Source organism: Pseudophryne corroboree, chromosome 5 (assembly GCF_028390025.1).
Source record: "Pseudophryne corroboree isolate aPseCor3 chromosome 5, aPseCor3.hap2, whole genome shotgun sequence".
Classification (NCBI taxonomy): domain Eukaryota; kingdom Metazoa; phylum Chordata; class Amphibia; order Anura; family Myobatrachidae; genus Pseudophryne; species Pseudophryne corroboree.
Window position 1 is genome coordinate 253,621,900 of NC_086448.1, and position 26,868 is coordinate 253,648,767.

Below are 26,868 nucleotides of genomic sequence, written 5' to 3' on the forward strand. Positions count from 1 at the left end.
GCCGAGTGCCGACACAGAGGTAGCCACAGCCGTGAACTACCGTACTGTACTGTGTCTGCTGCTAATATAGACTGGTTGATAAAGAGATGTCGTAGTATGTATGTATAAAGAAGAAAGAAAAAAAAACCACGGTTAGGTGGTATACAATTATGGACGGACTGCCGAGTGCCGACACAGAGGTAGCCACAGCCGTGAACTACCGTACTGTACTGTGTCTGCTGCTAATATAGACTGGTTGATAAAGAGATGTCGTAGTATGTATGTATGAAGAAGAAAGAAAAAAAAACCACGGTTAGGTGGTATACAATTATGGACGGACTGCCGAGTGCCGACACAGAGGTAGCCACAGCCGTGAACTACCGTACTGTACTGTGTCTGCTGCTAATATAGACTGGTTGATAAAGAGATGTCGTAGTATGTATGTATAAAGAAGAAAGAAAAAAAAACCACGGTTAGGTGGTATACAATTATGGACGGACTGCCGAGTGCCGACACAGAGGTAGCCACAGCCGTGAACTACCGTACTGTACTGTGTCTGCTGCTAATATAGACTGGTTGATAAAGAGATGTAGTAGTATGTATGTATAAAGAAGAAAGAAAGAAAAACCACGGGTAGGTGGTATACAATTATGGATGGACTGCCGAGTGCCGACACAGAGGTAGCTACAGCCGTGAACTACCGTACTGTGTCTGCTGCGACTGGATGATAAATAATGATATAAAAAATATATATATATCACTACTGCAGCCGGACAGGTATATATATTATATAATGACGGACCTGCTGGACACTGTCTGTCAGCAGAATGAGTTTTTTATAGAATAAAAAAAAAAACACCACACAAGTGAAGTCACACGACGAGTGTTTAACTTTTTCAGGCAATCACAATATAGTATACTACTAACTATACTGGTGGTCAGTGTGGTCAGGTCACTGGTCAGTCACACTGGCAGTGGCACTCCTGCAGCAAAAGTGTGCACTGTTTAATTTTAATATAATATGTACTCCTGGCTCCTGCTATAACCTATAACTGGCACTGCAGTGCTCCCCAGTCTCCCCCACAATTATAAGCTGTGTGAGCTGAGCACAGTCAGATATATAATATATACATAGATGATGCAGCACACTGGGCTGAGCAGTGCACACAGATATGGTATGTGACTGTCTTGTACTCCTGGCTCCTGCTATAACCTATAACTGGCACTGCAGTGCTCCCCAGTCTCCCCCACAATTATAAGCTGTGTGAGCTGAGCACAGTCAGATATATAATATATACATAGATGATGCAGGCATGCAGCACACTGGGCTGAGCAGTGCACACAGATATGGTATGTGACTGAGTCACTGTGTGTACCGTTTTTTTCAGGCAGAGAACGGATATATTAAATAAAACAACTGCACTGCTGGTGGTCACTGTGGTCAGTCACTAAACTCTGCACTCTCTTCTACAGTATCAGCCTCAGGTCAATCTCTCTCTCTCTCTCCTAATCTAAATGGAGAGGACGCCAGCCACGTCCTCTCCCTATCAATCTCAATGCACGTGTGAAAATGGCGGCGACGCGCGGCTCCTTATATAGAATCCGAGTCTCGCGAGAATCCGACAGCGTCGTGATGACGTTCGGGCGCGCTCGGGTTAACCGAGCAAGGCGGGAAGATCCGAGTCGCTCGGACCCGTGAAAAAAAACATGAAGTTCGTGCGGGTTCGGATTCAGAGAAACCGAACCCGCTCATCTCTAATTTAAAAATGAGCATTTATTCATCTCCGCTACCAGAATTTTTGGTATTGTATAGTGGCCTAAGAGAGACCTTAACTGAGGGCCTGCCAGTAAACAGAGACAGTGTATTCACTATATGTACTTGCTATAGCAGTGCCCACAACAGTCCAATATTGTCACAGTGTACAACAGAGTTATACTGTCATGTCATGAATGCATTAATACTGTAAAATTGTTATAATGCCTGTCAGATATTTTATGATAACAGGTTGCCTTCTCTGGGTATACATGAGCACAATTTTATGCAAATAACTGTTGCAAGAGAATTCTATTGTATGGTTTCAAATGTAAACGTACTTATCTTTAAGCAAAGTAACCGTGATCCAGTATTCCTGCTGAATAAAACTCTGAGTCACTGTCCAAACAAGCAGTGACTTTGTAAGGGGTATTTGGGGGGGTCCTTATCACCATGCCGTGTCAAAGTGGAGTCCTGAAGTGAAGTGATTTCAAGGAGCCCAGTCAAGGCAAGATTCAGAAGTCCGCATGACGTTCAGGTACAATCCATCCTAACTAACACCCCACCACTAGGGGCATATCACACAGGGGTGCTCTGTCCGCTGTATCAGTCCAGGGGTGCTCTGTCTGCTTTATCTGAAAGGGGCTATCTGTACATCCATAAAGGGGCTCCGTCATAGTGTAAAATTAAAATAATAAAAGCTAAAAACAAAAAGCATAAAAATATAATTATAAAAACTATTTTTTTTGTTTGTTTATGCTGTACCCCAGTGTACTATACAATTTTTATTTTATTTTCATAAATACTGTGACACTGCCGGTCAGACAGCAGTATATTATTATTTCTTACTCATAGTCGTATTGTAAGATGGTGATGGTGAAGGTACTGATGGTGAAGGTCAACTGATGGTGAAGGTCTGATACTGATGGTGAAGGTCAACCGCAGTGTTCGACCACTATTTCTGCGGCGCACACGTATTGTGTGATGCTGGGCGTCAAGGTGGTACCACAGTAACATATTTTATTTCCTACTCATACATGTATTGTGTGACACTGTTGGTGAAATTAAACCTCAGTGTTTGATTACTATTTTTGACTCATACTTGTATTGTGCGTCACTGAAGGTGGTACATTTTTTGTACAATATGTGGTATGTGCTGTACCCCCACTTCATTTGTGTTTGTGGATATATATGGAGGACATACAATTGAGATGAGAGCAGGAAGCACATACTAGTGATGCAGGTGCTGCCGTCAGTCAAGATGATACATGTCTGTCAGCATCATCTACTAAGGCAGATGCCCAGGGGCATAGAGGGCTTAGGTAAGGGCATGTAAAATCATTTTATTTTACAGTGGTAAAGAAAAAAAACATCAAAAGGAAAGTTAGCTGCAGAGGCATTAATACAAACTGCATTCAGAATCAAAACCATCCGACATTTTTGAGGAACATTTAGGGGTGTCCACGTCAGCTATATGTGAGTCTGACATTTCTCACACTATCCTCATAGAGAAGCCTCTTTCACCTCCGTCCACCATTTCTGATCCATCTGCACATTAAACATCTCCACAGTACAAGTAAAGATGGTCATGATAAAGAGGACATAATAGAAATTGAGGATTTGCGTGTGGAAGTGGAACAGGATGATGGGGATATGTATGTACTATCTGACACTGAGGATATTGATTATGTTTTTTGTGTAAGTCAGCCACGGGTGGCTGTATTTGTTGACTGTGAAAAAAAAAGCCATTGTGAGGCTTGGGCATAAGACCAAAAAAGCCACCTCTTGGATGTGGTATTACTTTCAACCCAAACCTGACAATGTTTGTGAAGGCATCTGATCCATTTGTGATGCCAAAGTTAGGCGAGGTAGGAATGTTAGCCATCTAGGCACCTCCTCCATGTTACATCATTTGCGGCAAAGACATTAAATTTATTGTTCAAGATTATAATGTAATTAACACCTCATCATCAACATCCTCAGAGTCATTACTTATTGGAGGAAGTCCTTCTAAAAAATTGTTTTCTGGAGGTCCAAAGAAGCCAATAATTTCAGCCACAAGTGACAGTCCCTGTTGCTGAAATGATTGGTTTGTTAAACTGTGCATGTTCTGTATAATATATATCACATAAGAGTGGGTGGGAGGGCCCAAGAACAATTCCATCTTGCATCTTTTTTCTTTGCATTACGTGCTGTTTGGAGCATTGCTGACTGTGACAACAAACATTTGTATAGTTTATTAAACTGACTCCCTGTCTGCCATTGCAGTGCAATTCTGTTTCCTAGATGTGCAATGTGGAAGTTTAAGTGCCACATGTTTGTGCTGCCCACTGCTGTCGCTTAGTTTAGTCATCCAGCTACCTCAGTGCGACCTTTTGGCCTAAACTGGAAGAAAACAATATTGTGAGCTGTGAGGTGGTCAAAATTGACTGGAAATGAGTGGAAATTAATGTTACTGAGGTTAATAAAACTGTAGGAACAAAAAACATGCAACAATTCTGTGATTTTAGCTGTTCTTCTGATGTAAAAAAAAAAAAAAAAAAGCATCCAAAACAAATACAGATCCAAAACTTGCAAGGGAGGTTTTGGCAAAACAAATACAGATCCAAAACTCGGAAGGGAGGTTTTGGCAAAACAAATACAGATCCAAAACTTGCAAGGGAGGTTTTGGCAGTGCCGTAACTAGGCATTTTAGCACTGTGTGCAAGAAACGACATTGGCGCCCCCCATGCAAGATAGGGGCAGTGCGCGCCGTAGGCGCGCAAAAATATATAGGGGCGTGGCTTCATAGGGAAGGGGCGTGGCCACAAAATAATAGCAATTCATACTACGGTGCACAGTAGTCTCCATTATTCAAATTACGCTGCACAGTAGCGCCACTACACCAGGTAGAGCCCCTTTTATACATTACAGCAGACAGCGTCCCCCTTTTTACACATTACAGCAGACAGTCCCCCTTTTTACACATTGCGGCAGCCAGTCCACCTGTTTTACACATTGCGGCAGCAAGTCCCCCTTTTTACACATTGCGGCAGCCAGGCCCCCTTTTTACACATTGCGGCAGGCAGTCCCCCTTTTTACACATTGCGGCAGCCAGTCCCCCTTTTTACACATTGCGGCAGCCAGTCCCCCTTTTTACACATTGCAGCAGCCAAGCCCCCTTTTTACACATTGCGGCAGCCAGGCCCCCTTTTTACACATTGCAGCAGCCAGTCCCCCTTTTTACACATTGCGGCAGCCAGTCCCCCTTTTTACACATTGCAGCAGCCAGGCCCCCTTTTTACACATTATGGCAGACGGTGTCCCCCAGAGAGAGAGAGAGAGAGAGAGAAAGAGAGAGAGGGATATACTTACCTTCTCCCCGCTGACAGGCTCCTCGTGCTGGCATCTCCCTCTGTGCAGGCAGGTGACAAGGAGGAGGAGGGAGGGGGACTGGAGCCGCAGCAGCGCTATGTCATTGGTAGTAAGCGCCGCTGCAGCATCCCCCTCTCCTTCCGTAAAGGCTGCCCGGCGCTGCTATGGATGCTGGGATGGAGGAACCACATCCCAGCATCGACAGCAGCGCCGGGCAGCCTATACGGAAGGAGAGGGGGATGCTGCAGCGGCGCTTACTACCAATGAAATAGCGCTGCTGCGGCTCCAATCCCCCTCCCTCCTCCTCCTTGTCACCTGCCTGGCGCTGCTCTCTCCTTCACAGCGCGGCGGCGGCGCACGGCGCAGACTTCAGAGGCGGCATGTAATGAGTCAATTTGACTCATCACATGCCGCTGGCCGTGCGCCCTCCGGGCAACTGCGCTGTGTGCCAAGCCCACTTGGCACACACGTAGTTACGGCCCTGGGTTTTGGCAAAAAAAAAACCAGATCCAAAACACGAAGGAGACACAGATCCAAAACAAGCCAAATCCTAATATGTGTGTGTGTGTGTGTGTGTGTGTGTGTGTGTGTGTGTGTGTGTGTGTGGGAAGGGGTATCATAGCACGGGCTTTTTCTTGGGTAAAGTTTGTAATGCCTCTATCCCGCGAGGCATGCGTCTTTTGACTCTATTGGAGAAAATTGTGTGTGTGTGTGTGTGTGTTGGGGGGCACCAATTCTCTTTCTGGCACATGGCACCAAAAAGTCTACTTATGGCTCTGCAGCTGCGGGGGAAGTTAGCAGAGCAGGCAATGACTAGTGGAACCTAAAGAAGATGCGGGCACTGGCACTGCAAGGAGAGCTGGTCTATTGGGGGTAATTCCAAGTTGATCGCAGCAGGATTTTTGTTAGCAATTGGGCAAAACCATGTGCACTGCAGGGGAAGCAAATGTAACATGTGCAGAGAGAGTTAGATTTCGGTGGGGTGTGTTCAATCTGCGATCTAATTTGCAGTGTAAAAATAAAGCAGCCAGTATTTACCCTGCACAGAAACAAAATAACCCACCCAAATCTAACTCTTTCTGCACATGTTATATCTGCCTCCCCTGCAGTGCACATGGTTTTGCCCAATTGCTAAAAAAAATCCTGCTGCGATCAACTTGGAATTACCCCCATTGTCCTCTCAGCCAGGAAAATCAAGCAATCACCCGGAGCAGAAAGAAAATATTTCAAAATCATTACTTACCATTAGCAAATTGATGCATACAGACAAATACAGCTGTTCATAGGTCCCATCACACTCACAAGTCACTGCTTTACAGGTTATTCCTGTTCACATAGGGGGTCATTCCGAGTTGATCACTCGCTAGCAACGTTTTGTAGTGCTGCGATCAGATAGTCGCTGTCTATGTGGGAGTGTATTTTAGCTTTGAAAGTGTGCAAACGCTTTTGCAGCCGACGGCACAAAAAAGTTTTTTTCAGTTTCTGAGTAGCTCTGGACTTACTCAGCCACTGCGATCACTTCAGTCTTTTTGGTCACAGAATTGACATCAGACACCCGCCCTGCAAACGCTTGAACACGCCTGCGTTTTTGAAAACACTCCCAGAAAACGGTCAGTTGACACCCACAAACGCCCTCTTTCTGTCAATCACCTTGCGATCGGCTGTGCGAATGCATTCTTCGTTAAATCCATCACCCAGCACCGTTCATCTTTGCACCTGTACATCGCGCCTGCGCAATGCGGTGCATATGCATGCGGATTTTGCCGAGAATTAACCTGATCGCAGCGCTGCAAAACGTTGCTAGCGAGCGATCAACTCGGAATGACCCCCATAGTAAGGGAGGAGCAGATCATTAAGCTTCAGTGGAAGGGGACTTAATATGTGTAAGTAGATAAAGACAACCTTTCTGTCAAACTTGACAGGTGGTGACACCCCTTGCTCCTAGGCTCCACCTCCTTTTAATATTAAATGATAGTGTTTTATATCGCTAAATATTAAATTTTATATAAATTTATAGTGTTCGATATTAAACCGTATTAAAAGTTAATGGCTTTGAAAAGAATGTCACATATGACACACACTTTAAAATACATCTTTTTTTTTTTTTTTGTAACACAAAATGTTCTTACATTCCAGCAGCTGAAACTTCATGAGTCACACATGTTACAGTTTTAAAAAGGATAATCACTAATGACCGTGGCCATTTTCTTAGAAGCACGGGATCATCACACATGGCACTAATTTAAAAGGTCATTTTAAAATGTCACAAAGGTCATTTTAAATGTCACAGAAACCCTCAGAAGTACGATGTGCAATTTGACCATGTCCATTTCTTAGACGCTCGGGTTCATCACAGGTCATTTTAAAATGTCACAGAACTCTCAGAAGTACGATGTACAATTTGACCATGACCATTTTCGATTGTTATCTCTGTAGAGGAACATTAGCACCATATAAACACACTCATTACTGTGGGTAGAACATTTCCCTTCTCCAAAGCATAAGACATGTAATAATCATCGTGATGGCTTCCATATTGCTTATTGTTCTTCTAGGCTGTGCTGAGGTTACCATAGTCTACTTCTGCATTAAACATTATTTTTTGCAAACATATGTAGAAACAGTGTATTTGGTTTTAAATTGAAAAATATTTAAAAAGCTTAACTGTATATTACAACCTATGTTGCATACCTGACATATGTTACTGTGTGTTAAATAGCACTAAAAAGTTTATCTTTATTGTGGCCGATCGCTGAACTTTGATTGCAAGCAGACATGACCAGACTTGTCAGTATTACAGCGTGACATGTCCATTTTTATTTTTTTTTGCAAACATATGTAGAAACAGTGTATTTGGTTTTAAATTGAAAAATATTTAAAAAGCTTAACTGTATATTACAACCTATGTTGCATACATGACATATGTTACTGTGTGTTAAATAGCACTAAAAAGTTTATCTTTATTGTGGCCGATCGCTGAACTTTGATTGCAAGCAGACATGACCAGACTTGTCAGTATTAAAGTGTGACATGTCCAGACCTGTATATTAGCGATAAAAGATTTACACCAAATACTGTGTATTAAACCATTTATATCGATGCATACAAACCACATATATGTTGCATACATGACATATGTTACTGTGTGTTAAATAGCACTAAAAAGTTTATCTTTATTGTGGCCGATCGCTGAACTTTGATTGCAAGCAGACATGACCAGACTTGTCAGTATTACAGCGTGACATGTCCAGACCTGTATATTAGCGATAAAAGATTTACACCAAATACTGTGTATTAAATTAAACATTATTTTTTGCAAACATATGTAGAAACAGTGTATTTGGTTTTAAATTGAAAAATATTTAAAAAGCTTAACTGTATATTACAACCTATGTTGCATACATGACATATGTTACTGTGTGTTAAATACATAGTTGCCTACCCTCCCTCATTTTGCAGGATACTCCCTGAAATAGCAGCAATCTCCCTCACTCCCTGAAAAGTCCATCAATCTCCCTCATTCTTGGGGGAAAAATAAATCAGATACATACATTCAAATGGGATCCTTAGTGCCATTTCCCTGCATTGGTTATAAGGCACAATGGATCCCTATGGCCACTTACAGTATATTGAACCTCTTGTAAGACACAATACACAAACAAATCCTGCAAAATATCAGTGTCTATTCTTCAACAAATAGATCTTACTAACTTTGGGGCTCATTTACATTTGGATGTAAGTCATTTTCATGACACGCCTCCCCGATGTAGTAGTACTCGCCCGCGCTGATAGGTGTTACTTTCACAATCTCCCTGAAATGCTTTTTCAAAAGTAGGCAAGTATGGTTAAATAGCACTAAAAAGTTTATCTTTATTGTGGCCGATCGCTGAACTTTGATTGCAAGCAGACATGACCAGACTTGTCAGTATTAAAGCGTGACATGTCCAGACCTGTATATTAGCGATAAAAGATTTACACCAAATACTGTGTATTAAACCGTTTATATCGATGCATACAAACCACATATATGTTGCATACATGACATGTTACTGTGTGTTAAATAGCACTAAAAAGTTTATCTTTATTGTGGCCGATCGCTGAACTTTGATTGCAAGCAGACATGACCAGACTTGTCAGTATTAAAGCGTGACATGTCCAGATCTGTATATTAGCGATAAAAGATTTACACCAAATACTGTGTATTAAACCGTTTATATCGATGCATACAAACCACATATATGTTGCATACATGACATATGTTACTGTGTGTTAAATAGCACTAAAAAGTTTATCTATATTGTGGCCGATCGCTGAACTTTGATTGCAAGCAGACATGACCAGACTTGTCAGTATTACAGCGTGACATGTCCAGACCTGTATATTAGCGATAAAAGATTTACACCAAATACTGTGTATTAAACCGTTTATATCGATGCATACAGACCACATATTACAGTGTATTACAGAGTATATAGCACTGTATACAGACCACATATTACAGTGTATTACAACGTGTATAACGCTGCAAGCATACCACATATTACTGTGTATTAAACCGTTTATATCGCAGCATACAAGCCGTATGTTACAGTGTATTAAACAGTGTGTGTATTGCTGCATACATGCCATTTATTACTGTGTATTACAGAGTGTATAGCACTGTATACAGACCACATATTACAGTGTATTATAAGTGTATAACGCGGCAAGCATACCATATATTACTGTGTATTACAGAGTGTATAGCACTGTATACAGACCACATATTACTGGGTATTACGTGTATAACGCTGCAAGCATACCACATATTACTGTGTATTAAACCGTTTATATCGCAGCATACAAGCCGTATGTTACAGTGTATTAAACAGTGTGTGTATTGCTGCATACATGCCATTTATTACTGTGTATTACAGAGTGTATAGCACTGTATACAGACCACATATTACAGTGTATTATAAGTGTATAACGCAGCAAGCATACCATATATTACTGTGTATTACAGAGTGTATAGCACTGTATACAGACCACATATTACTGGGTATTACGTGTATAACGCTGCAAGCATACCACATATTACAGTGTATTACAGAGTGTATAGCACTGTATACAGACCACATATTACTGGGTATTACAACGTGTATAACGCTGCAAGCATACCACATATTACTGGGTATTAAACCGTTTATATAGCTGAGCACCATATATTACTGTATAAGTTACTGTGTGTTAAATAGCACTAAAAAGTTTAAACATTATTTTTTGCAAACATATGTAGAAACAGTGTATTTGGTTTTAAATTGAAAAATATTTAAAAAGCTTAACTGTATATTACAACCTATGTTGCATACATGACATATGTTACTGTGTGTTAAATAGCACTAAAAAGTTTATCTTTATTGTGGCCGATCGCTGAACTTTGATTGCAAGCAGACATGACCAGACTTGTCAGTATTATAGCGTGACATGTCCAGACCTGTATATTAGCGATAAAAGATTTACACCAAATACTGTGTATTAAATTAAACATTATTTTTTGCAAACATATGTAGAAACAGTGTATTTGGTTTTAAATTGAAAAATATTTAAAAAGCTTAACTGTATATTACAACCTATGTTGCATACATGACATATGTTACTGTGTGTTAAATAGCACTAAAAAGTTTTATTACAACCTATGTTGCATACCTGACATATGTTACTGTGTGTTACATAGCACTAAAAAGTTTAATCATTATTTTTTGCAAACATATGTAGAAACAGTGTATTTGGTTTTAAATTGAAAAATATTTAAAAAGCTTAACTGTATATTACAACCTATGTTGCATACCTGACATATGTTACTGTGTGTTAAATAGCACTAAAAAGTTTAAACATTATTTTTTGCAAACATATGTAGAAACAGTGTATTTGGTTTTAAATTGAAAAATATTTAAAAAGCTTAACTGTATATTACAACCTATGTTGCATACATGACATATGTTACTGTGTGTTAAATAGCACTAAAAATATATTTTGCTAATGTAATACCCTTATGGGTGTATGAATTTTTAACAAATAATACTATGTGATCATGTGCAATCTGACTATCTGCACCAGTATTATGTGTTCCAGAATCATAATATATATAATAAATGTATATCGTTTAAATAAGACACAGATGCATTAAATTGAATAGTAACAATACTCTTATGTTATGTTGGTAATAATGTAACGGGCTATTTTAACATAACAGATCCTATTTAGGAAAATGATTACATGATATGCCTAGTGACCCAAGTTATTAAAACTTTTTACTGTAAATATAATGTTTGTGCATGCATACGCCATGAGATATGTACTTCTATTAAGCACAAACAAGCATATTGGCATTCTACTCTGACATTTAGGGTAAAAGATTAGAATGGATCAAGGTAGCATAGCGTAAGGACAGACATAGGTTCAGCGGCCTCTTTGACAATCCATGTTATGGATATGAAGTAAAACCACCATTAATAAGCATTAAAAAGGAAACCATCCTAAAATTTTGGTATAATTTTTAAACAAATAATACTATGTGATCATGTGCAATCTGACTATCTGCGCCAGTATTATGTGTTCCAGAATCATAATATATATGATAAATATATAGCGTTTAAATAAGATACAGCATTCTCACACTGACATACATATGAAAACCGATAATAAGCAGTTCCGGCTACTGTAATCCTTTACATGATGATTTTGGTATATACACATATACTACAGGTCACTACAAAGATATGAATCATGATATATAAGATCACTAAACAAAACAAGAGATCTGTAATGATTTCTGACTAACTAGTTAACTCAGTATACAGTAATCATATAGGTCCCTGTGTCATATAGATATGCGCTTGGCATAAATATTTCCACACGTTCCTAAATCTAAGATGTTTCATGCATGTTGTAACACTAAATATTGCAAATAGAATATCAACATGACAGATGATACAACTGAATTTATCATGATGAATCTTATATAGTCCTATATTTTGCTAATGTAATACCCTTATGGGGGTATGAATTTTAAACAAATAATACTATGTGATCATGTGCAATCTGACTATCTGCACCAGTATTATGTGTTCCAGAATCATAATATATATAATAAATGTATATCGTTTAAATAAGACACAGATGCATTAAATTGAATAGTAACAATACTATTATGTTATGTTGGTAATAATGTAACGGGCTATTTTAACATAACAGATCCTATTTAGGAAAATGATGACATGATATGCCTAGTGACCCAAGTTATTAAAACTTTTTACTGTAAATATAATGTTTGTGCATGCATACGCCATGAGATATGTACTTCTATTAAGCACAAACAAGCATATTGGCATTCTACTCTAACATTTAGGGTAAAAGATTAGAATGGATCAAGGTAGCATAGCGTAAGGACAGACATAGGTTCAGCGGCCTCTTTGACAATCCATGTTATGGATATGAAGTAAACCCACCATTAATAAGCATTAAAAAGGATACCAAGAATATGATTTTGACATATGGCCCCAGATTTTCAAATAAAGGATGTGCAGCGTATCTCCTTATTTAATCCTAATGAAGTCATAGTATTCAACAGGCATATGTATCTAGATTTTTCTTTAGTGACATACATAGTGATGTTACAACCACTTATATCTAGCTCAAACTGTTCTAGATCATAAATTTTCACCTTTTTGTGATTACTAGTGTGGAATCGTAGAAAGTGTCATGCCAAAATTTGTTGATATCTTCCAGATGATCTGTATGGTCTTATCAAATTCTTTCTTCAGAGCATAAACAGTGGTGAGTATATATCGATATTTGTGTAATGACGCAATGATGTGTATCCACTCTTTACAGTATGTAACAATGTATCTTATTTGGCACAAGGTGCGTTCTCTTGTCTTGGTTATAAGTAAGGATATACATTGTTACATACTGTAAAGAGTGGATACACATCATTGCGTCATTACACAAATATCGATATATACTCACCACTGTTTATGCTCTGAAGAAAGAATTTGATAAGACCATACAGATCATCTGGAAGATATCAACAAATTTTGGCATGACACTTTCTACGATTCCACACTAGTAATCACAAAAAGGTGAAAATTTATGATCTAGAACAGTTTGAGCTAGATATAAGTGGTTGTAACATCACTATGTATGTCACTAAAGAAAAATCTAGATACACATGCCTGTTGAATACTATGACTTCATTAGGATTAAATAAGGAGATACGCTGCACATCCTTTATTTGAAAATCTGGGGCCATATGTCAAAATCATATTCTTGGTATCCTTTTTAATGCTTATTAATGGTGGGTTTACTTCATATCCATAACATGGATTGTCAAAGAGGCCGCTGAACCTATGTCTGTCCTTACGCTATGCTACCTTGATCCATTCTAATCTTTTACCCTAAATGTTAGAGTAGAATGCCAATATGCTTGTTTGTGCTTAATAGAAGTACATATCTCATGGCGTATGCATGCACAAACATTATATTTACAGTAAAAAGTTTTAATAACTTGGGTCACTAGGCATATCATGTCATCATTTTCCTAAATAGGATCTGTTATGTTAAAATAGCCCGTTACATTATTACCAACATAACATAATAGTATTGTTACTATTCAATTTAATGCATCTGTGTCTTATTTAAACGATATACATTTATTATATATATTATGATTCTGGAACACATAATACTGGTGCAGATAGTCAGATTGCACATGATCACATAGTATTATTTGTTTAAAATTCATACCCCCATAAGGGTATTACATTAGCAAAATATAGGACTATATAAGATTCATCATGATAAATTCAGTTGTATCATCTGTCATGTTGATATTCTATTTGCAATATTTAGTGTTACAACATGCATGAAACATCTTAGATTTAGGAACGTGTGGAAATATTTATGCCAAGCGCATATCTATATGACACAGGGACCTATATGATTACTGTATACTGAGTTAACTAGTTAGTCAGAAATCATTACAGATCTCTTGTTTTGTTTAGTGATCTTATATATCATGATTCATATCTTTGTAGTGACCTGTAGTATATGTGTATATACCAAAATCATCATGTAAAGGATTACAGTAGCCGGAACTGCTTATTATCGGTTTTCATATGTATGTCAGTGTGAGAATGCTGTATCTTATTTAAACGCTATATATTTATCATATATATTATGATTCTGGAACACATAATACTGGCGCAGATAGTCAGATTGCACATGATCACATAGTATTATTTGTTTAAAAATTATACCAAAATTTTAGGATGGTTTCCTTTTTAATGCTTATTAATGGTGGTTTTACTTCATATCCATAACATGGATTGTCAAAGAGGCCGCTGAACCTATGTCTGTCCTTACGCTATGCTACCTTGATCCATTCTAATCTTTTACCCTAAATGTCAGAGTAGAATGCCAATATGCTTGTTTGTGCTTAATAGAAGTACATATCTCATGGCGTATGCATGCACAAACATTATATTTACAGTAAAAAGTTTTAATAACTTGGGTCACTAGGCATATCATGTAATCATTTTCCTAAATAGGATCTGTTATGTTAAAATAGCCCGTTACATTATTACCAACATAACATAAGAGTATTGTTACTATTCAATTTAATGCATCTGTGTCTTATTTAAACGATATACATTTATTATATATATTATGATTCTGGAACACATAATACTGGTGCAGATAGTCAGATTGCACATGATCACATAGTATTATTTGTTTAAAATTCATACACCCATAAGGGTATTACATTAGCAAAATATATTTTTAGTGCTATTTAACACACAGTAACATATGTCATGTATGCAACATAGGTTGTAATATACAGTTAAGCTTTTTAAATATTTTTCAATTTAAAACCAAATACACTGTTTCTACATATGTTTGCAAAAAATAATGTTTAAACTTTTTAGTGCTATTTAACACACAGTAACATATGTCAGGTATGCAACATAGGTTGTAATATACAGTTAAGCTTTTTAAATATTTTTCAATTTAAAACCAAATACACTGTTTCTACATATGTTTGCAAAAAATAATGATTAAACTTTTTAGTGCTATGTAACACACAGTAACATATGTCAGGTATGCAACATAGGTTGTAATAAAACTTTTTAGTGCTATTTAACACACAGTAACATATGTCATGTATGCAACATAGGTTGTAATATACAGTTAAGCTTTTTAAATATTTTTCAATTTAAAACCAAATACACTGTTTCTACATATGTTTGCAAAAAATAATGTTTAATTTAATACACAGTATTTGGTGTAAATCTTTTATCGCTAATATACAGGTCTGGACATGTCACGCTATAATACTGACAAGTCTGGTCATGTCTGCTTGCAATCAAAGTTCAGCGATCGGCCACAATAAAGATAAACTTTTTAGTGCTATTTAACACACAGTAACATATGTCATGTATGCAACATAGGTTGTAATATACAGTTAAGCTTTTTAAATATTTTTCAATTTAAAACCAAATACACTGTTTCTACATATGTTTGCAAAAAATAATGTTTAAACTTTTTAGTGCTATTTAACACACAGTAACTTATACAGTAATATATGGTGCTCAGCTATATAAACGGTTTAATACCCAGTAATATGTGGTATGCTTGCAGCGTTATACACGTTGTAATACCCAGTAATATGTGGTCTGTATACAGTGCTATACACTCTGTAATACACTGTAATATGTGGTATGCTTGCAGCGTTATACACGTAATACCCAGTAATATGTGGTCTGTATACAGTGCTATACACTCTGTAATACACAGTAATATATGGTATGCTTGCTGCGTTATACACTTATAATACACTGTAATATGTGGTCTGTATACAGTGCTATACACTCTGTAATACACAGTAATAAATGGCATGTATGCAGCAATACACACACTGTTTAATACACTGTAACATACGGCTTGTATGCTGCGATATAAACGGTTTAATACACAGTAATATGTGGTATGCTTGCAGCGTTATACACGTAATACCCAGTAATATGTGGTCTGTATACAGTGCTATACACTCTGTAATACACAGTAATATATGGTATGCTTGCCGCGTTATACACTTATAATACACTGTAATATGTGGTCTGTATACAGTGCTATACACTCTGTAATACACAGTAATAAATGGCATGTATGCAGCAATACACACACTGTTTAATACACTGTAACATACGGCTTGTATGCTGCGATATAAACGGTTTAATACACAGTAATATGTGGTATGCTTGCAGCGTTATACACGTTGTAATACACTGTAATATGTGGTCTGTATACAGTGCTATATACTCTGTAATACACTGTAATATGTGGTCTGTATGCATCGATATAAACGGTTTAATACACAGTATTTGGTGTAAATCTTTTATCGCTAATATACAGGTCTGGACATGTCACGCTGTAATACTGACAAGTCTGGTCATGTCTGCTTGCAATCAAAGTTCAGCGATCGGCCACAATATAGATAAACTTTTTAGTGCTATTTAACACACAGTAACATATGTCATGTATGCAACATATATGTGGTTTGTATGCATCGATATAAACGGTTTAATACACAGTATTTGGTGTAAATCTTTTATCGCTAATATACAGATCTGGACATGTCACGCTTTAATACTGACAAGTCTGGTCATGTCTGCTTGCAATCAAAGTTCAGCGATCGGCCACAATAAAGATAAACTTTTTAGTGCTATTTAACACACAGTAACATGTCATGTATGCAACATATATGTGGTTTGTATGCATCGATATAAACGGTTTAATACACAGTATTTGGTGTAAATCTTTTATCGCTAATATACAGGTCTGGACATGTCACGCTTTAATACTGACAAGTCTGGTCATGTCTGCTTGCAATCAAAGTTCAGCGATCGGCCACAATAAAGATAAACTTTTTAGTGCTATTTAACCATACTTGCCTACTTTTGAAAAAGCATTTCAGGGAGATTGTGAAAGTAACACCTATCAGCGCGGGCGAGTACTACTACATCGGGGAGGCGTGTCATGAAAATGACTTACATCCAAATGTAAATGAGCCCCAAAGTTAGTAAGATCTATTTGTTGAAGAATAGACACTGATATTTTGCAGGATTTGTTTGTGTATTGTGTCTTACAAGAGGTTCAATATACTGTAAGTGGCCATAGGGATCCATTGTGCCTTATAACCAATGCAGGGAAATGGCACTAAGGATCCCATTTGAATGTATGTATCTGATTTATTTTTCCCCCAAGAATGAGGGAGATTGATGGACTTTTCAGGGAGTGAGGGAGATTGCTGCTATTTCAGGGAGTATCCTGCAAAATGAGGGAGGGTAGGCAACTATGTATTTAACACACAGTAACATATGTCATGTATGCAACATAGGTTGTAATATACAGTTAAGCTTTTTAAATATTTTTCAATTTAAAACCAAATACACTGTTTCTACATATGTTTGCAAAAAATAATGTTTAATTTAATACACAGTATTTGGTGTAAATCTTTTATCGCTAATATACAGGTCTGGACATGTCACGCTGTAATACTGACAAGTCTGGTCATGTCTGCTTGCAATCAAAGTTCAGCGATCGGCCACAATAAAGATAAACTTTTTAGTGCTATTTAACACACAGTAACATATGTCATGTATGCAACATATATGTGGTTTGTATGCATCGATATAAATGGTTTAATACACAGTATTTGGTGTAAATCTTTTATCGCTAATATACAGGTCTGGACATGTCACACTTTAATACTGACAAGTCTGGTCATGTCTGCTTGCAATCAAAGTTCAGCGATCGGCCACAATAAAGATAAACTTTTTAGTGCTATTTAACACACAGTAACATATGTCATGTATGCAACATAGGTTGTAATATACAGTTAAGCTTTTTAAATATTTTTCAATTTAAAACCAAATACACTGTTTCTACATATGTTTGCAAAAAAAAATAAAAATGGACATGTCACGCTGTAATACTGACAAGTCTGGTCATGTCTGCTTGCAATCAAAGTTCAGCGATCGGCCACAATAAAGATAAACTTTTTAGTGCTATTTAACACACAGTAACATATGTCAGGTATGCAACATAGGTTGTAATATACAGTTAAGCTTTTTAAATATTTTTCAATTTAAAACCAAATACACTGTTTCTACATATGTTTGCAAAAAATAATGTTTAATGCAGAAGTAGACTATGGTAACCTCAGCACAGCCTAGAAGAACAATAAGCAATATGGAAGCCATCACGATGATTATTACATGTCTTATGCTTTGGAGAAGGGAAATGTTCTACCCACAGTAATGAGTGTGTTTATATGGTGCTAATGTTCCTCTACAGAGATAACAATCGAAAATGGTCATGGTCAAATTGTACATCGTACTTCTGAGAGTTCTGTGACATTTTAAAATGACCTGTGATGAACCCGAGCGTCTAAGAAATGGACATGGTCAAATTGCACATCGTACTTCTGAGGGTTTCTGTGACATTTAAAATGACCTTTGTGACATTTTAAAATGACCTTTTAAATTAGTGCCATGTGTGATGATCCCGTGCTTCTAAGAAAATGGCCACGGTCATTAGTGATTATCCTTTTTAAAACTGTAACATGTGTGACTCATGAAGTTTCAGCTGCTGGAATGTAAGAACATTTTGTGTTACAAAAAAAAAAAAAAAGATGTATTTTAAAGTGTGTGTCATATGTGACATTCTTTTCAAAGCCATTAACTTTTAATACGGTTTAATATCGAACACTATAAATTTATATAAAATTTAATATTTAGCGATATAAAACACTATCATTTAATATTAAAAGGAGGTGGAGCCTAGGAGCAAGGGGTGTCACCACCTGTCAAGTTTGACAGAAAGGTTGTCTTTATCTACTTGTGTAGAAGCTTCACTCTGTGTCTGGGTTGAAAAATATATTCAAAACAACAATATTCAAAACAGGGAGCAAAAGTGGTGGCACGTCACACCGTCATTTTGTACAAAGGCCATAGCTGCATCTTCATCCTCAAAACAGGCGCAGCATGTCAGTCATTCTGCAACTTGGGGGTTCTGCAAGCGACATTGCAGAATCCATTCTGCACATGGGACTGCATGCAGCAAGTCTACTGGAGCCACATGACAACTGGCTACCCACTTCCCAAGTGAAGTGGGTGGTCCAGGCTGCCGACGATGTGATTCAGATTGAATCACATCATGATGGCGTAACGTTTGATTCACAATAATGGTAATTGCAGCATTGTTTAGCAGGGGCCGGGTTATGATGACACAATTGCTTCATCATGCCCCCCCCCCACGCTGACCAATAATTCGTGCCATGCTTCCCGCTGTGACATCTTAGATGCCCCTTCTCAGATGGAGTAACCCAAAAATCAGCAAGTATTCCTGTGTTCCTACTACTAGTCATAGTAGCAATCTTTGTCACTGCTGCTACTACTACTACTACTTTTGAAGGATGGGTTGCTGATGGTGGGCTTGTATGTGTGCATACGCCCCTGCTAAGATTTGCCAACCAGCCCCTGGACATGTCACACATATTTCTGATACTAATCCAATGAGATCTTTGTCAAAAGGTTAACATTCAGTCAGTTTTGTCATCACTCATCCTGCCTGTCTTAAGCCACAAACTCAAACACTGAAGCCACTCGGATCCGGCAGTCGAAATACAGTCGCTGAAATTCCGTCACTTTGTATAATTCAGCTTCAGTTGCATGTTTGCTAAAATAGCAAAATTGCAACTGCTTACAATCACATGCTGGGGGCAGCCCAGAACAGGGCAAGGCTGCTCAGCATGCTAATTGCCACCCAACATGCTATCGCAATTCAGTTGCGGCAAATAGAGGTAGCCCACCCTGCATATGCAGGCAAGCAGGATGTGATATCATGCAGCCGCCCCTAAAATGGTCCAGACATGCCTCATTGTCCAGACCACCCCCTCCTAACGCTCCATCACTGCCCTTCCGATGCCCACCACTTTAAACCACAGTGCGATCGCATCCTTCCAGGATGTGATCGCACTATGAAAGTCCGCACACACACTTTGCGGTCGCAATGTATGCCCATTTGCGATTTTTGGGCTATTGCGTGTGGAGATGAATCAGGGCAACTGCTCGGAATGCTGGCACCGGCATCCTGACTAGGGACACAATCCCAGAACCAGGATCCGGGCCACCGGGATCCCAATCGAGTGTTTGCCTGGCCGCCAGACAGGTAAGCCATGCATGGGGGGTGTTTAAGTTTAGGCTGCGAGGGAAGGGTTAGCCTGTGTGGAGGGGAATTAGGTTTAGGCTGCGGGGAGGGTGGGCTAGGTAACCCTGGGGAAAGTTAGGCTGCAGGCAGGGGGGTGGGGATTAAGGATAGGCTATGGGGGAAGGGTTAGATTTAGGCTGTGGTAAGGGGGGGTTACTTTTAGGCACCACTGGGAAGAGTTAGGGTTGTACCCCTTTTACACCGCCAGCTAGTAACATGGGTTATAGCACATGGGCGTGCATAACCCGTGTTGCTGCACAGTGGAAATGGGCCCAGTTGGAATAATCCGGGTCGAGTAACCCGGTATTACAACTCAGGTAGCTTCCAGGGTTGAACACGGGTTCAATCCGGCAAGCTGTGCTGTGTAAACAGGAAGCCAGGTCAAATTGACCCAAATCCCGTTCACAGTAAATGTATGGGCGGCGCTTGGAGATTATGTGATTATGCCAGGTTGGATTCATCGGTGGGAAAGAGGCCTGAGGCGGGTCGTGCCCGGGAAGCTCCCATGTCAGGTTCCAGGGTGCGACCTGCTATAGTCGGTATAAAAGTGGTATTAGGCTGCAGAGGGGGAGGGTTAGGTTTAGGCTGTGGGAAGGGAGGGTTAGAGTTAGGGGGACATTGGGGAAAGGTAAATATATTTACTTCATTTTTGAAAATAAGTTTATTTATAAGGGCATTAAATATGTAAAATATAGAAGTGAAGTAGTAACCTTCTGCTTAAAACCCAAAGAAGGGTTATGACTTTTATTTGTAAGAAGAACCTACAAATGTGCAGTCTTCCAAGAAACTTATTTCTCACAAAAATTTCATGAGAAAACAGTGTAAAAACATTCACAGAGATGCCAAGTTTCTCTTTCTTACGTTTGATTGCCAGAAAAGGGGCTTTGTGGTTTTGATATTACCTGGTATCATGTTTCCTGTTAGCTAACTGTTTCAACTCTCAGTTTTCCATTTTAAATAGCATTGGCACCAGACCACTATAAAATGACAAAATATCCTTAAACTTTTAACCTTTTCAGCCATATTCTATGTAGTGTATTTCTGTGTCTACAAATAAATTTTAGTTCAGGTTTTCATCATTATTATTATTATTATTATTATTATTACGATTATTTATCAGGCACCACAAATTCCACAGTGACAGTTACTTTGAAGTCTCAAACACACTTTGTAAAACAATTTCACTTTATAGAGTTCATTGAGGTCTATAGTAAACTTATCACCTGTACTTGAGCATAGTGGATATCATTAAGAGTTGGCTGCCTGACAACTATTTTTGGGTAAAGTTACACAATTCTTTATCTATAGTTGTGCATTTTGAAGATTGTCATCCCTTTTACACATGGGGAAGTAGAATGGGAAAAAAAGAATGGAGATTTATACATTGGATATGAGGGTAGATGTATTGAATAATTAAAGTAACCTACATCACAACAGATAAGTTATAATATGCATAAAACAATCGAAGTAGAACTGTTCTGTCCTGGTGATGATCCCCTGAGTTAGTATTCAGTAAGCAAAATGAGGGATTGAAAGAACTCAGGAAATTGTAAGTATCAATAAAAGTATAAAACTTAAAATTTACTTTGTACGAATAAAAAATGAGCTAGGTAGAGGGATAGCAGACGATAACTGAAATTTATGTCTTCAATATATTTTATTATAAGTTTTTTTCCAAATAACAAGGAGGGGAAGGGATACAGAAAAAAAAGGGGAGAAGGAGGGGAGGAATTTTTTTTTTTAAAACCATGATTAATTACAGATCATAAAACACAAGTGCATACAGGCCCAATCAAAACCTAATACAGGTTGAGTATCCCATATCCAAATATTCCGAAATATGGAATATTCCGAAATACAGAATTTTTTGAGTGAGAGTGAGATAGTGAAACCTTTGTTTTCTGATAGCTCAATGTACACAAACTTTGTTTAATACACAAACTTATTAAAAATATTGTATTAAATGACCTTCAGGCTGAGTGTATAAGGTGTATATGAAACATACATGAATTGTGTGAATGTACACACACTTTGTTTAATGCACAAAGTTATTAAAAATATTGGCTAAAATTACCTTCAGGCTGTGTGTATAAGGAGTATATGAAACATAAATGCATTCTATGCTTAGACTTAGGTCCCATCACCATGATATCTCATTATGGTATGCAATTATTCCAAAATACAGAAAAATCCGATATGCAAAATACTTCTGGTCCCATTCATTTTGGATAAGGGATACTCAACCTGTAAAAAAATGAATAAACTACATATATAATAATAGACAAGAGCAGTTACAAAGGTCCAAGGAGCAGTGTTGAACCTTCCCTATCGGTTACAAATTTGTGCCTTTTAAATGACTTAACTAACGGGGATGAAGAATTCAGAGAATGTGGGACTCCTGCGGCCACACTTGAACGTTTTTTAAAGGAGCAATCACTCACAATGCAAAACCATGCCTTGTAAGTGATTGCCTCTTTAAAAAAATGTCCGAGTTTGGCTGGCATCCCGCACGGCCGCCAAACTCGTGCAGCATTAATGTCTCCATTGGGAAGGCAAATTGGTTTATAGATTATTGTCTGCAAAGAACTCTGGGACTCTTCCATTCTGAGTGATGGTGGCTCTGGTGGCAATTAAAATATGACCGAGAAGATTTAGGCAGATCGGGAGGGTATACATGTAGAATAGCTAAAGAAGGAGATCTTCTAATATGTACCTAAAGAACCTTATCAGCTACGGTAAAAATGTCTCTCCAAAGTGTTTGTATAATAGGGCAACGCCAAAAAACATGAAAGATATAACCAAACTCTGAAAAATTATGCCAACAGTACTTGGACTGGGAGGGGCATATTTTTATGCAACTTAGTTGCCCTTAAATCTAATATATGCAGCACTTTGTATTAAATTTACAAATGATTATAACACTGGAAGATTTGATGAGCTGGTAAATAAATAACAGATAATTAAACATAAACAATGTAAACGTTTAAAATAGTCCAACCAAAAAGTGTTAGAACCACTAAACTGAATTAGTTGGATGTGTGTCCTGGATGGTATTGGGATCCTGGCACTTGGGATGTCGATGGTCAGAATACCGACAGCAGCATCCTGACGCGCAGTATCCCGACACCTGCTATGTAAGTATTCTAACCCTAAACCCCTACACTTTTAGCCTTAACCCTCCATACCTGCAGCCTGACCATAACCCACCCCACCGCAGCCTAACCATAACTCTCCACGCCTAGTGCCTAACCCTAACTTTCCCTCCCACAGCCTAACCTTAACCCTCCGTCTTAGTGTCTAACCCTCCCTTTTTAGTGCCTAACATTCCCACACCTACAGCCTAACACTAACCCTCCCACTAGTGCCTAAACCTAACCCCCCCACACACACACATCCTAACCCTCCCTGGCATTCTTATGATCGGGATGCCGGCAGACAGGATTCCGGTGCTGGCATTGTGATTGTTGCCAGGATCCCGGTGTCGGTCTTCTGATCAGTGTCAGGATTACGGCATCGGTATTCCGATGCCAGCATCCCGAATGCTGGGTTGATAACTGAATCCTATGTGTCCATAGGTAGACCAATACAAAACAAGGCAAAAATAATATAAAAGCTAACATGAATGTGTGTAAGGGCACATAGTTAAAATAGCACTATAGAAAATGAACACAAGTGTTATAGCACAGCAATAAATAATAAATCTATACAAGCTCAGTGAAATATGAAAAAAAAAAAACTTTAACAACATTATCATATAAAGAAAATATCTGAGCATTATCTAGGAATATAGGCATGGGTTATGGTTATTCTGTTCTCCTACAATTACTGTGATAATGCTATTAGTGTTTTATTTTGTATTTTAAAAGCTGGTCTATCAAATTTGTTTCATTATATAGATTTATTTATTATTGTATTATAGTGTTTATGTTAAACAGTACAGTAAATTTTCAGGCAGTACATTTTGCCTATTTATTAACATTTTTATAGATCTGTTTTTTTATTGTATCTTTTTTAATTTCTAGTACCTGATAACTTCTTATACTCTAGTTAAGGACTTATTCTGTCCAATTCAGAGACAATCCTTTTTATTAGTGATGAGCGTGTTCGGTTCCTCGGAAACCGAACCCCCCCGAACTTCACCCATTTTACACGGGTCCGAGGCATACTCGGATTCTCCCGTATGGCTCGGTTAACCTGAGCGCGCCCGAACATCATCATCCCGCTGTCGGATTCTCGCGAGATTCGGATTCTATATAAGCAGCCGCGCATCGCCGCCATTTTCACTCGTGCATTGGAAATGTTAGGGAGAGGACGTGGCTGGCGTCCTCTCCGTTTTTATTCATTGTTGATGCAAATATTTGTGCTTGCTTTGTATTATTAATATAGGAGGAGTACAGTGCAGAGTTTTGCTGATCAGTGACCACCAGTTTTATCCGTTCTCTGCCTGAAAAAAACGCTCCTTATTCGTTATCTGTGCTCAGTGTGTTGCATATATCTGTGCTCACACTGCTTAATTGTGGGGACTGGGGAGCAGCAGTATTATATAGGAGGAGTACAGTGCAGAGTTTTGCTGACAGTGACCACCAGTATACGTTGTCTGCCTGAAAAACACTCCATATCTGTGCTGCATTGTAGTATATAGTAGGAGTACAGTGCATAATTTTGCTGACCACCAGTATATAATATATAGGAGTACGGTACAGTAGGCCACTGCTGTACCTACCTCTGTGTCGTCAAGTATACTATCCATCCATACCTGTGGTGCATTTCAGTTTTGCACAGTTTGCTGACCACCAGTATATAATATATAGCATTACGGTACAGTAGGCCACTGCTGTACCTACCTCTGTGTCGTCAAGTATATTATCCATCCATACCTGTGGTGCATTTCAGTTTTGCACAGTTTGCTGACCACCAGTATATAATATATAGCATTACGGTACAGTAGGCCACTGCTGTACCTACCTCTGTGTCGTCAAGTATACTATCCATCCATACCTGTGGTGCATTTCAGTTTTGCACAGTTTGCTGACCACCAGTATATTATATATAGCATTACGGTACAGTAGGCCACTGCTGTACCTACCTCTGTGTCGTCAAGTATACTATCCATCCATACCTGTGGTGCATTTCAGTTTTGCACAGTTTGCTGACCACCAGTATATAATATATAGCATTACGGTACAGTAGGCCACTGCTGTACCTACCTCTGTGTCGTCAAGTATACTATCTATCCATACCTGTGGTGCATTTCAGTTTTGCACAGTTTGCTGACCACCAGTATATAATATATAGCATTACGGTACAGTAGGCCACTGCTGTACCTACCTCTGTGTCGTCAAGTATACTATCCATCCATACCTGTGGTGCATTTCAGTTGTGCGCAGTATATATAGTAGTAGGCCATTGCTATTGATACTGGCATATAATTCCACACATTAAAAAATGGAGAACAAAAATGTGGAGGTTAAAATAGGGAAAGATCAAGATCCACTTCCACCTCGTGCTGAAGCTGCTGCCACTAGTCATGGCCGAGACGATGAAATGCCATCAACGTCGTCTGCCAAGGCCGATGCCCAATGTCACAGTAGAGTGCATGTAAAATCCAAAAAACAAAAGCTCAGTAAAATGACCCAAAAATCTAAATTGAAAGCGTCTGAGGAGAAGCGTAAACTTGCCAATATGCCATTTACGACACGGAGTGGCAAGGAACGGCTGAGGCCCTGGCCTATGTTCATGGCTAGTGGTTCAGCATCACATGAGGATGGAAGCACTCATCCTCTCGCTAGAAAAATGAAAAGACTTAAGCTGGCAAAAGCACAGCAAAGAACTGTGCGTTCTTCTAAATCACAAATCCCCAAGGAGATTCCAATTGTGTCGGTTGCGATGCCTGACCTTCCCAACACTGGACGGGAAGAGCTTGCGCCTTCCACCATTTGCACGCCCCCTGCAAGTGCTGGAAGGAGCACCCGCAGTCCAGTTCCTGATAGTCGAATTGAAGATGTCACTGTTGAAGTACACCAGGATGAGGATATGGGTGTTGCTGGTGCTGGGGAGGAAATTGACAAGGAGGATTCTGATGGTGAGGTGGTTTGTTTAAGTTAGGCACCCGGCGAGACACCTGTTGTCCGTGGGACGAATATGGCCATTGACATTCCTGGTCAAAATACAAAAAAAATCAGCTCTTCGGTGTGGAATTACTTCAACACAAATGCGGACAACAGGTGTCAAGCCGTGTGTTGCCTTTGTCAAGCTGTAATAAGTAGGGGTAAGGACGTTTACCACCTAGGAACATCCTCCCTTATACGTCACCTGGACCGCATTCATCAGAAGTCAGTGACAAGTTTTAAAAACTTTGGGTGACAGCGGAAGAAGTCCACTGACAACTAAATCCCTTCCTCTTGTAACCAAGCTCCTGCAAACCACATCACCAAATCCCTCAGTGTCAATTTCCTCCTTACACAGGAAAG